The sequence below is a fragment of the Passer domesticus genome, chromosome 1, assembly GCF_036417665.1.
Source record: "Passer domesticus isolate bPasDom1 chromosome 1, bPasDom1.hap1, whole genome shotgun sequence".
Lineage (NCBI taxonomy): Eukaryota > Metazoa > Chordata > Aves > Passeriformes > Passeridae > Passer > Passer domesticus.
The window spans coordinates 128,946,711-128,958,616 of NC_087474.1; the positions used below are offsets into that span (position 1 = coordinate 128,946,711).

General features: G+C 38.3%; 1 long non-coding RNA gene across 1 annotated transcript; it reads left to right on the forward strand.

The window, feature by feature from the left end:
• Positions 1–6,727: 6,727 nt before the first annotated feature.
• LOC135289538 (uncharacterized) lies at positions 6,728–10,155 on the forward strand. The gene is made up of 3 exons (XR_010352284.1): positions 6,728–6,793; positions 7,523–7,635; positions 10,030–10,155. It is a non-coding gene; the product is annotated as an uncharacterized LOC135289538 (long non-coding RNA).
• The last annotated feature ends 1,751 nt before the right edge of the window (positions 10,156–11,906 follow it).

Consider the following 11,906-nt stretch of genomic DNA (forward strand, 5'->3'; position numbering starts at 1 on the left):
AAATTCAGGAAGAATAAAGTATTTGGAATAGGATAACATATTCCACCCTCTGTCTTGCCTTTTAAGCACACCAAAATTAAGATTATTTTTAATTAAGAAGACAATTAATTAGGACAAAAATGTATTAAGTCATAGGGTCAATTCAATCCAGTCCTGTCTAAATTGCTAAAAGCAAATGTCTAGAAGAGTGCATTTAAAGAGAAGAACAGGGTGGTAATCCTCAGAAAGCTCTTTCCACAGCAAATAATTTGAGTTTCAATAATTTTCTAAGTGAAAAGTTTAGTTTTTAAATGTAATGGACCCTAATAGATTTTTCTTCCATGAGCTGGCTTTGGAATCTGTGTCCACTTTGACCATCCCAGTATTCTGCAGCAAAGCCTAATTAAATACAAATTTCATTAACTTAAGAGCAGAGTAAGAGTGGATACTCAGACTACTGTAGAATACACTAAACCATATGTGCAGACTGTGTTTTCTGCATTGAGTGTGCATTGTAAATCCTGTGTGCTGTATTTTCTATGAATATTGGGTTGGGATTGGGGCAGTGGTGTTGTTGCATCCAGCTCTGGACAGAAGACGAACTGACAGCTGGTTGTTGAGTCCTCATCCAAGCTGTGATTTGGGACAGAAGTCATAGGATCATTTAGTCTGGAAAATACCTTTAATTCCATTAAGTTCAGCTATTAACTTAGCACTGCCAAGTCCACCACTAAGCATCACGTCTACACCTTTTAAATACCTTCAGGACTGGTGACTCAATCACTTCCCCGGGCAGCCTGTTCCAATGCTTGCCAACCCTTTAAGTGAAGAAATTTTTCCTAATATCCAGTCTAAACCTCCTCTGGTGCAACTTGAGGCTATTTCCTCTTGTTTTATCACTTGTTATTTGGAAAAAGAGACTGAGCCCCATCTTGTTACAACCTCCTTTCTGCCACTAAATGTCTCCCTGACCTTTCTTTTCACCATGCTAAACAACCTTAGTTACCTCAGTTGCTCCTCACAGAACTTGTGCTCCAGACTCTCCACCAGCTCCTGAACACACCCTGGTGCCTCCATGTCTGTCACGTAGTGAGGGACCCCAAACTGCACACAGGATTTGAGATGTGGCTTCACCAATGCTGAGACAAGAGGGACAATCACTGCCCTGGTCCTGCTAGCCACACTACTGCTAATCCAAGCCAGGATGCCATTGGCCTTCTTGGCCACCTGGGCACAAGCTGGCTCATGTTCAGCTCGCTGTCAACTGCAGTCCCATGACCTTTCTGCTGGGCAGCTTTCCAGGAACTCTGTCTCAAGCCTGTAACGCTACATGGGACTGTTGTCACCCAGGGGCTGGAACAGGCACTTGGCCTTGTCAACATCATGCAACAGGCCTTGGTCCATCAATCCATCCAAATCCCTCTGTAGAGCCTTCCTGCCCTCTAGCAGATAAACACTCATATAGGAGTTATTTAAATAAAGCAAAAATGTAAACATTTTTGCTCCATTTTCTGGGTAGCTTATAGGTTTATAGAGGAGGTCAGGAAAAAAAGGTTCATTTTTGAAACTAGTATTTTCTATACATTGGGACATCTGAACTTCCTGTTACTGATCTCTTATGATATGGAACCACAGAATCATAGAATATCCTTATTGGGAGGGATCCACAGGATCACTGAGTCCGGCTCCTGGTCCTGCAACAGACAACCAACCCAAAGTCTTGACTCCACAGCATGTAAGCATTCTAGCTCTTCAGGAAAACATTTGAAAATCTATTAGTTCTGTATGTACAATCACTTACTCATTTTTCTTGTAGAAATCTGTCAACAACCAGTATTCTACAAAATGCATATCACTTTTGAGTAGGCCATCAAGCCATGTCAGAACCAAAAATATCTTATAGCTACCCCCTTTCAAATGTGTTCTTCTAGTATACAATTAAGCTGGAAATAATTTTACTTCTCCAGACTCATCTAGAAGCAAAGCAAGTAGTTAACTATCCTTCATTCTGTATGTAAGCTTGCTCTGAGCACCTTCAGTCACTCCGTAGATTTGGCAAGCCACAACACTTGATCAGGGGCCCAGGCTGCTTGGCTTCCTCTTCATCCAGTGCTGCCACCAACACATCTGTCCCTGCAGGCAGGAGGAACTTTCCTGTCACTGTCTGAGGTTTGCAATTCAGAGGATTGCACATAGAGATCCAAATGGTTTAGTGTGCATGGAGAATCACTTACATGGCTTGTTTTGTTTTGCCACTATTTCTGTTCTGCCTAAAAAATCAAACCACTTTATTTTTGGTAGTAAAGGACTGCTGTATCTTAATATCCTTATTGCTTTTTTATTTCAAGATCCAGAAAAGTCCCTGACCTGTTCAAACTGAAGCCCACTGATTTTTCATTGCTCCCTTTAGTGGGATGTTCTGGAGCTGGAAGCAGAGATAATTCTCTCATCTAGTATAAAACTGCTGGTAGCCAAGTCCGGAGGATGACTGCATGGAACAAAGGAAAAAATCCCAAACCAACAAACAGACAAACAAGCCAGAAAGTAGATGCTCTTTTTGCAGCTTGTTTTACTGCAATCAAATCTTCACTAATGTTTACAAGAACATTTCAGTTAAGCCTAGAGAAAAATTTAAAACTTCAAAAATATAAATTGTTCTTGAGAAAAAGCCTTCTGGGTGGCAGTGATAAATTTGCAGACCTCTAAGACGTCTCAAAAATCTTTCTTAAAAGAGTGAAGGAGATTTCCATGGCAAGTCAGGGGAGGAGTGAAAAAGGAAGAAAAGGTGTTGAGAAGCCTTACCTGCCATCACTGCATATATCCTATGTCTGAGCTTACTTTTTATTGTTATCTTTCATGAAGTCCTAAAAGAAGTCCGTAGCCTCATTCAAATTAAGAAATCAGAATTTAGAAGTCACCACTTCAAAGTGTTGCTCAGTGAGTGATGCAAAGTGCTTTTAATTTCACCCCTTTTTATTTATTCAGGATTTTTATAGGAATAATTTCTAAGAAGCAAAAAAAAAAAAAATTCATTATCATTAAAAAAGGATTAATATTAAATGATGCAGTCTTCTTGAAAGAAGGACCACTCTCGTGGGATGACTTGCATAAGCACATTTCTGTTACTTCCCAGGAGAAAAATTAATGGTATACTCTCCTCAGAATTTTAGCTACAGAGAGGACCTGAACAGGACCTGAACAGCATTGTCCTCTATCTCTACCCACTTTGCCTCTTCTCTCTTGATGGCTAACATCTTTACTGAAGGCACAAACCTAGCATGATTTGTGGGCTACTAACAGTGATCTATCCATTAGTATCTACAATTTCTATTTTGGATGAAATTAAGAAATTTAATTAGATATAATTTTGTGAAATTCATTATGTTAAAACTGAAATATAAAATACAGAAAGCTGTGATTAAACAGCTGTAGAATACATTTGTATTTGTGTGGTCTAAACAAATGAGGAAATCAAGAGTCAATATTTCTCCTCACCTCTGTCAGTTTCATAAGATGAATTTTCCTTCTGTTATTTCAAAATTAAAAACTGATTTGTTGGATTGGAAAAATTAACATTTGGCTTGGCTTGGGTGAATAGTTGTGGTTATAACAAGTGTCTTGCCAAAAATCAATTTCCTATGTCAGGTCTAGCCAGAATGGACATCAAAAACAGCTCTTGAGGGGATCCAAGCAGTAGCTGTTGCATTTATACAGGACTCCAATGGAGCCTCAGGATGAGTAATGTCTCTAAACTGGATGCATCTTTCCTTCTGGAAATGGGTTTCTTTTTTTTGTAATACACTTCTGTGCTCAGCTTGGCTGAGAAGAAAGCTTTCTAAACCACTGTTCCTAATATAAATCTTTGACATATGCACATCTGTTTGTCAGTGTGGTTTCATAAGTTGGTTTGGATCCCAACAGTAGTCTTATTCCTCAAAATATTTTGTCATCAACAAAGATTTGTGATGACACATGAAACCCTTTTCAACACAAAAACTCATCTCTAAGTCAAAATAAAGTAGTACAGAGTGCTGAATTGAAATGTCAAGCCAAAGCTTAAAATGCCTGTCCTGTTTTAATTTTCACAGTTAACTAAACCCTTGTCTCTTTTCTGGCTTCACAAAACTTTCCTGGATTGCATTGTCCGACTGCTGACAGAACAAAATTTCTAACATTCAGTTTGTTTTCTCAAGTGGTGTCCCACATCCAAATCCAAGCAGGACATGTTTTGTGGTTGCAGAAATATCATCCAGTCTTTGTGGCTGGTTGTCTTGTCAGATATGCATTACATTTCCAAAGCAGTTCTTGTAACAAGTTGTGATTTTGATTATCCATTCATGCAAATTCTAATGTGTCTGTTCAAACTGTAGTGAGCCAACTTGGCTTAATTCAGTTCAATGAAGTTGCTACATATTGGGGACCATCCTGAAACTTCTATAAGGAAGTTCAGACACAAATCCAGAGCCCATAGTCTCAGATGCAGGTGAAAGCATCTTAAGTATCCTTTACATCCAGGCCTGAGTGCTTGCATGACTCTCCTCATTGTTGGCCTTCAGACAGTGTGCAGTTTGCCCTCATGGCAGCCATATAAACACATGGCACATCTGGGGCCACAACCATCTTCCCTTTCTCTTGAGTCTCCTCCCTCAAAGTGGTGCAGACATAGTTTTTATGGCCTGGAATCTCTGCTTTTTAATTTGGACAAATAGTCAAACACCTTTTGTGGAACCTCAATGACCCTCACTGAGGGTCAGTCCTTCATTGTTTTCTGTATCTTTCAAGAGCCGCTGCTGTCATCTGTCTCCACATCCATATATGTTCATACTTTTACAGTGGTTTTAATTCTGCATTTTGTATTTTACTTTCCCTGGTTTTCACGTGGAGATAATTTAGATCTCTCCAAGTTAGCCAGATGGATTCTATGACAACAGGTGTATTTTTGGAAAGAACATTCATTTTCATTCCTGCATTAAAAACATGGCTAGTGACTTTCTTGGTTATACAGACATGGCCAGCTTTTTGGAGAGTAACTTGATGAAAATGTGACAAGAAATCGATGCAATTTTTGTCAGCCTTGTGTTTTCAGTCTGTTGCATGCTTTCTGCTTTCTCTCATCCTGTCTGGGACACACACAGACAGCTCTCATTCATTGATTTTCATCAACGATAATGGTGACTTCACTATTACAAACTACTTCACAGTGATGCAATGTGATATCACACTCCTCTGCATGTGTTGTTATTTCTACACAGGTCAAGCATAGTGAGCTACCGAGTACTGGTGTGTAAATGCACTACCTACAGACTATCATTGTGTTGGTCTTTCACTGATAATTGTGAACTTTGTCAACATTTCATCCTCAGAACCTACTTAAGATTTTGTATATTTTCACAAGCAACTTAAAGAAAAACTCATGATATCACTAAGCACTTGTGGAACTCTGAAAGGAGTTGTGTTTGGTAGACAAATAGCACCATATTCAAATTACAATAAACTATTTATCAAGGAGATGAAAGAAATGCACTTAGGATCTGTGGCTGAGCTGATTGACAGCTAATGCAGTAGTCAATTGTGCTAAAAGTTCATTGAATGGTAAAAGGCATCTTCCCTGATAGGACACTCTATTGTCTCTGTCATTGTCTTTGTTTCTCAAGAGTTTCTGTATAAATTCACTCAGTTTCTAACAGGTATTGTATTGCCTACATTGTATGCTTGTCTTTTATTTCATTATGTTTTTGGCAAGAATCCTTTTTAATGTTTATGGTGTCTTATGTTGCTACACATACATCTACTGCCACATGACCAGCTTCAAACTCATTTACAGTGTGTTAGCAATATTTGCCAGGTAACCACTGCATGACTTTTCCCCAGGGAAAAAGACAGCAACAGAGGTTGATAGCTTAAAATGCACTGACGACATGAATAATAACATTACTAAAATAAAAATATAGCTCTTAAGTTATTTGGTTTGGAAGAATTTGTAATTGGTTTCAGGAGGCATATTATGGATTATGGAGTTAAGATTCTGTGTACTTAAATGACTATTAATCAATTACAGGAGACAAAGCTTTGTTGCTTGTACAAAGTATTTTACCTAATTAGTGCAGGTGTAAACAGAAGTTTTTGCCTTCCTTAGGAGATGTTTCTGCCAAGTAAGTTGCACAACAGCATAACTCTATTTTGCTCTTAATTCATTATGTGTTTTGCTTATTTGGCACTTGACAGCTTTTGGAATATCAACCTCACATAGCACTGAAGCACTGCTCTGGCTTATCTTTCAATAAAGTTCAAAATGATTTGCAGTGATTCTTCCAACCTCTCTGACAATTGGTAGATTTTCTGTGTGAGCAGTAACTAATTCCTAAACAGATACAACATTTTCCTCAGCAAAGGGAGCACCCTCATATCTCTGCTTATGTTTCAGATGTCAGTTTTGTTTGTTCACCAGTGTATTTGCTCATCAGCGTCTTAGAAAGTACTGCTGAGAGACACTGCAAACTGTTTTGTTATGCAGTTCATTACAGTCTCCTAATGCTTTAATCTTGCTTTTTATACTACAATGGTAGTGCTTTAAACAATTTCTCAGCTTCCTTTCCTCAAAATCAACCCAGTAAGATGAGAGCAGAGCAGCTTCTCTTACAGTGGCTGCTACTGTCTGCCCTGCACTGAATGTTGCACCAAGGCTGGTACAAACCAGCAGTGCTGCTGTAGGCAAACATCAGACTTTTCTCCCTTTTTATGTCTTACAGTGGTAAAATACAGCAGCTGTAACAGGTGTTTCAGCTCCTACAGTGAAATTTATTACATAGAATTGGTAAGTCCTTTATTTCCTTGCTTACAGTAATGAAAAACAATCTTGAATTTTTTAATAAATTTATCAAATTCAGCACTCGGTGAAAAAAAAAAGAATATTCAGTTGTTGGCCAGTTATTCTCTAATGAAGCATTAAAGCACTCGGGACTTGTTAATACACCAGTTTGGACTATATTTTTCCAATTGTAATAGCTAGCCTTATGCAAGAAGGACAGAAACTCAAAAGAGAGGAAAGACCACCCTAAAGGGCTTGATCTCTTCTCTGTGTAATGCACTGTAATGAAGCTAGAAAACAAAGCTGCTTTTTCTCCCAATATGGAGAAATGGGAAAGGACATAAAAGTAGGTATTACCTTAGCACAACAGGGAAAAACTTGGAAGATGACCAAGACCTTTTCTGTTTGTGTTACCATTAAGGAAAATGTAAAAATTGTATCTCATGAGATCTAAGCTTGGGAAAAGAAAAAAATGGAAAAAAAATATTAGAGAGAATGTGACATAGTAGTTGCACATACAGTAGGAATAGTCTGGAATATCAATAATTTTTGGGAAAATGAAAAACAATAGTTTAAGACAGATCCGAGATCTGTCAGTCAGAGGAATCTGCTGAGTTACACCCCTGCACCAATTGATTAAAAACCTGCTACTAGCAGCTTGGGGAATGTTAAATTGGGAAAAGTATACAGTAGTATTCTGTTGTAGTGAAATAAAATATATTTTTGTTTATATAGTGAGAAGATTATAGGTAACTTTATCACAGACTTGCTCCAGAAGTAGCTCCTATGTTTGTAAGTAGAGCAAAATGATGATAAAAGATTAACAAACAATATAGAGATCTTTAGAGGTTAGTACAATTTGTTAATTCTTCTATGGAAAATTCTTGTATATTAATGACTAAATTACTTCAGGTGTACTATCAATGGGTGTGATGGAAGTTTTATCACCGGTGCTGTGTGGTACAAAGCCTGACTGTGTGTGACCTGTCTCTTTAGTACCATTAGAAACACTTCACTGGATGGTTTCACTATGGTAACATGTGATTGTTTAGTTAAGTTTAGCTCTTCGATACACCTGAGCTGTGCACTGTAGTCAGCTGAAAGTGATTATTACATTAAGGGTTTACATTAATAAAGAGTATTAATGAGCTCAGTTAAACTTCAATCTGCACATGATTTCCACTGAGCCTCCATATGTGCTGGATTTCCACACAAACCCACTTCATACAAATCTGCACACTGACACCTCCTCCTACAGGCAAATTATTATAATTATTATACGTGCAGTTTTCAGTGTTATCACATGGATAAATCACATGCAAAGTGAGTATCCAATGATTACATGGATAAAAACTCACCTGCATTTTGAGTAGCCTGTTTAGAAGAAGATGGAATAATATAACTGAGTAAGAAGTCCTACATTTAATTTTTTTCTATAATATACCTACTTTCCATCATTATAATTATGGACCTACATTTCACCCTACTACATTTATCCTATGGAAATTCAAGTAATTTGAATTTCAGTGATTTCTCCTGCAAGCAGAATATGTTTTTTTTCTACAAGAATGAGCTATTCCTCCTAAAGCTATTCCTCCTTGTGTCTGCTAGAATTGTATACAACCTAGAAATTATGTCCTGATTATGAAAATTAGTAATAAATCCTTACTCTGTATCATACCTAACACTGAAGAGTACATGAAAGTAGCAGCAAGAGTTTGTGGGAGAAAGCAGAATAGTCAGGTGGTAACTTTGCATGCAAAATCTATTATCATGATAATTTAATTTGGCAAATAGCTAAATAAATAATGTAGAGGGAAGCTAAAGTGCTTGGGCATCTGTAATACTTCCTTATCTGCACTTGACTTTTCCACCATCTAGTGTTTACTCTGAAGATATGTTATTGATGCAGCAGGAAGCAGAGGCATTGCCTAAGTTCAGTGTATGGAACACTCTTCAAAGATGACCTGAAAAACAAATATCAGATAATAAGATTAACATTTTTTATTGAGAATAATATGGAGCCTGACTACACTGACAGTGATTAAAAATCCTTAGAGTTTGATCTGAGTCATGTTGAGAAAACCCAGATTTTGAGAACATACACCTGTCTGCCAGATGTGTGTTGTGGCAACAAGGGTGGGGAAGAAAGACTACTGTGATAACTAAGCTTAGATTTTGTTTTCAGACTTGAATATTGTAAGTTACAGTAAGTGTATGATTTTGAGTCTTCATTAACCCAACTTCTTTTCACCAAATTTTGTTACTTTTGCTTCTTGATTATTGCACTTGTAAATATATACATGTGAAAATAAACATATTTTAATCTGTTATGTACAGCATTCCTAACAAATTAGACGCATATATTTATATATTAAAAGAGCTACAATCAGTTTGAACATGTGTTGTGCAGAAACTTTTATTACTGAAGTTCCTGTGAAGCAAAAATTAGAGAGAGATTCCAGAAATTCATTCACAAAGTAGTGAGAATGGCCACATAATAAAATTCACCCACAGTACAGAACAAGATGACTACATTAAAAAATGTCCTGCAAACACTTCATGGATTCCAGCTGGCCAGGGCACCTCAGTCAGAGCTGTTGCATTAGAAAGTGATTTTCTAAATAGAAACTTACAAATAATTTGTGCTGCAGATTTTGAAGCCCTACTTGTATCACACATTTTTTGTGGGGATTCATCTGCTCATGAATGAGAGAGAGTATAGGAGAGCCTATGAGTCACAAATGTGGTTTCTCACAAAGACCTGGTTTGCTGACAAACTGAGCTCCTCTTCACAAGTAGATTCAGTGGTCCCCCTGGAGAACATCAAGTCATCAAGGGCTGCAAAACCACGTATTTGCTGGTTGTCCAGGAGGACAAAAATATTATAGCAACAACTCTAACCAACTGATTTTTTATATTTTTCCTTTGATGCTGCTTCAAGATTTGCATATGGCCAGACCATACAAGTGCTCTCATGGGTTCGACCCAGTAACTGGAGGAAGATGATCTAGCTCAGTATTTCTTCCATGACAGTGTATGAAAGTGTAGTTCTAGAGAAGAGTGTAATATCAGATGATCATGTAAAAAAATTCATTTATTACTAAAACAGAGCAAGGTAAAGACTGCCCAAAAGCTTTTACTGAGGAGAACAAGAGCTAATAAAAAAAAATCAACCGACCAATGACAAAAATTAACAAAACACCCACAAAAAGGCACTAACAAATTTCTTTCCCTGACAGAATTTAGGGAGGATGAGCCTCTGCTGCCTGGAAAATGGCGGAAGGTGCTGTTCCCTCTCATGGGGTGAGCCACATGAAATGAAGCACAAGTTGCCTAATTAGCTTAAAGACATGGCTATGAATGAGCACAAATCTACTTAGCAATACTCAGTAAATGGTTCTTGACTACTTTGACAAGTTTTTCTTTCTGTTTGTCAAAAAAATGTATCCAGCAAGATACATTGCATTGAGACAAAACTGGGAAGGCAATTCTCAACTAGATTAGCAGAGCTAAAAACACTGTGTGAACAGTCCATGATCATATATAGAATACTCATTTTATCATGAAAAAGGACAACGAAGTGTGCCTTCATTAAGGCTGAAGCTGAGTCAAGAAACCCAGTCTTCAGTGGAAGAGGAATTCCAGGAACTATTTGAAGCCTCTGGGGTACTTCATGTCATTATAAAGAGCCCAGTCTCAGAAATAGTGAGGAGGAGATTTTATTTTTTTAACTGTTGACACTGCAGGGGTAGCAGGACCATCTGAATGTCTGCTCAAATGCAGTTGGAAGACCTGGTGAAAAACAGAGCTCTGGAACATCCGGAAAGGGGAGAGAAATAATGAATACGTGGGGGGTTGGGAGCAATTGCTCTAAGGTAGGAGGGCTCAAGGACAATTTTTAGGAAGGCTGATAGTCTTCCTAATGACTAAGGGACAGAAGCTCTGGAAGCAGAAAAGAAAGAGCAAAAACCACTGGAAGAAGGAACATATTCAAGACCTCTGAAGAACTAATTAAAGGGAGAAGCAGTGAACCAGAAGGTAGTTTATGGTCCTTTCAACTTTTTCTAGGGCATATTAAACCTTGCCTTGCAAGGTTTAATATGCCCCAGAAAAGTTGCCTTGCATTCAGATGACTAATTCCCTCCTAAAACATGCAGCTAAAATAGGCAAACTGACTGGCACTTGAATGGCTGTATTGTCTTCATTGATTCTACAAAGATCTGATGGTGACTGAGTGAATATAGTGGGTGCCTGCAGAGGTAACTTCACTGGAAGCACTTAATTTTCAGAAGAGATGGACAGCACCCCATATTTTGTGCAGTAAGCTCTGTCTGAATATGATCTAATCTAGAAACATCTACAAAACCTGCCAGACAAAGGATCGCCCTTCCCTTCAATAGGGGGACAGCCATTTCAGAAAAAGACTGACAACAGGGAAATATCAAGACAGGGAGGCCAACTCAGGCAGTCTCCTGAGCCACTAGTTATCTCCTACAGGATGAAAGGGAGGGAGGAAGCAGGGAGGGAGATATTCCGTAGCTGCCCCTCACACTTTTCCAGGAGAATGCTGGCAATTCAGCTTCTTCATAGTCATGCACTACTGTCCCGCAGAAGGAGCTGCATTTGGAGCAGAAAGCCTTGAATCACTCCTTGAAATTGTCCCAAGTGTCAACTCCCCAGCTTGGATGGAAGCAAATGCATTCAGCCTGGGGTGCTGGATATAATTCCACATTTCTTTATCTATGACAGGTTGTTACACACTTGCAGCTTTAATATTCTGTCCAGCCCTGATACAGACTGAATCCTTTAACCTTCCTCTGGAAAAAACAAAAAAAGAATTTAAATTCATTCCAGCAATATGCACACATTATCCTGTTGTGCAGTTTCAGAGCTGAGGCTACAGAACTATGCTGAAGACTGGGTGTGTTCCAGCTCTCCAAGCCTTCCTTAGGCCCAGGGGTGATAACCACTTTTATCTGTTTGCACTCTAGATGCAGCACAGAGGTTGTAAATTCAATGATGTGGTTTGGAAAATTGAGTTTTGCCTCATTTGGCATAACAGAGCCATCATAAAGAACAGCAATTTTACATTTCTGCGGAGCAGAAACATGTTTGC